Here is a 1,535-nt window from a genome sequence, read left to right as displayed (position 1 = left end):
TTTGTGAGATAAATGACAAATGAAGGTCTGGTTAATTGAGACCAAATACACTTTTGTTACTTTTTAAAAATGCAATTGCAGATGTGGATGAGCTTTGCCAACCATTTATTTGAGCTATATTCATCCAGACGGTTTTGTTGACTGCCAGTACTAAATCTGTTTTACTATGACTCACCATCAGAGGTTTTTGTTGTATAAAGAAAGTAGAAGTACTATTATCATAACTAGGTTTACTATACCATACTTGTAATTCTTTAATGTTAGCCTGAAATAGTACCATAAACATATTATAGACAACTTTTAAGCCTTATATGAAAAATTATGAAAATGAAAAATCATATTAATGAAAATTTACATTTTTGAGCTCTCTTCATGCAAGATGGAGAGAAGTATTGCCGTTAATTCAGAAAAATAAATCCAATATGATGTAACCTTGGCAACCATCTTCTAGATGATGGAAAGAACTATCAAATGTACTTACAAAATTTCCCTTTAAATTAATAGTAACTTGTTGATCTTTGACTGTATATTTAGGTAATGCTGGTCTAATACATAATGAATGATCATGACTCTGAAAAACAAAATGGTGAATGTCTTAATAAATCTAAACAACCACAATTTGATGCATCTTAGTTAGGTACAACCAATCAAAACACTGGTCTCAAAAACTCAAATCATTAAAATCACAAATCAAATTTGACCTAATTTGGCTCATTGAGGAGAAAAAGCTGGCATCATAAACATCTTAAAAATTAAACTTACAAATGTTTCAATAATAATTGTTAAATCTTTATTATCAGGACTAATTAAAGCTACATAACTTCCACCATCATCTAATTTTCCTACACCAGCACCATGACGTAAATATTTCCATCCTATTTCAGTAAACTGTGTTGTATGAGCTAAAATATAAAATATTTCCATCCTATTTCAGTAAACTGTGTTGTATGAGCTAAAATATAAAATATTTCCATCCTATTTCAGTAAACTGTGTTGTATGAGCTAAAATATAAAATATTTCCATCCTATTTCAGTAAACTGTGTTGTATGAGCTAAAATATAAAATATTTCCATCCTATTTCAGTAAACTGTCTTGTATGAGCTATGATATAAAATATTTCTATCCTATTTCAGTAAACTGTCTTGTATAAGCTAAAATATAAAATATTTCCATCCTATTTCAGTAAACTGTGTTGTATGAGCTATAATATAAAATATTTCCATCCTATTTCAGTAAACTGTGTTGTATGAGCTAAAATATAAAATATTTTCATCCTATTTCAATAAACTGTCTTGTATGAGCTAATATATAAAATATTTCCATCCTATTTCAGTAAACTGTGTTGTATGAGCTAAAATATAAAATATTTCCATCCTATTTCAGTAAACTGTATTGTATGAGCTATAATATAAAATATTTCCATCCTATTTCAGTAAACTGTGTTGTATGAGCTAAAATATAAAATATTTCCATCCTATTTCAGTTAGTATCACTGTATGAGCTATAATATAAAATATTTCCATCCTATTTCAGT

Source organism: Lottia gigantea (genome assembly GCF_000327385.1).
Source record: "Lottia gigantea unplaced genomic scaffold LOTGIsca_47, whole genome shotgun sequence".
In the NCBI taxonomy this organism is placed as follows: domain Eukaryota; kingdom Metazoa; phylum Mollusca; class Gastropoda; family Lottiidae; genus Lottia; species Lottia gigantea.
The sequence above is the reverse complement of the archived record's forward strand: the minus strand, read 5'-3'. Positions refer to the sequence as shown.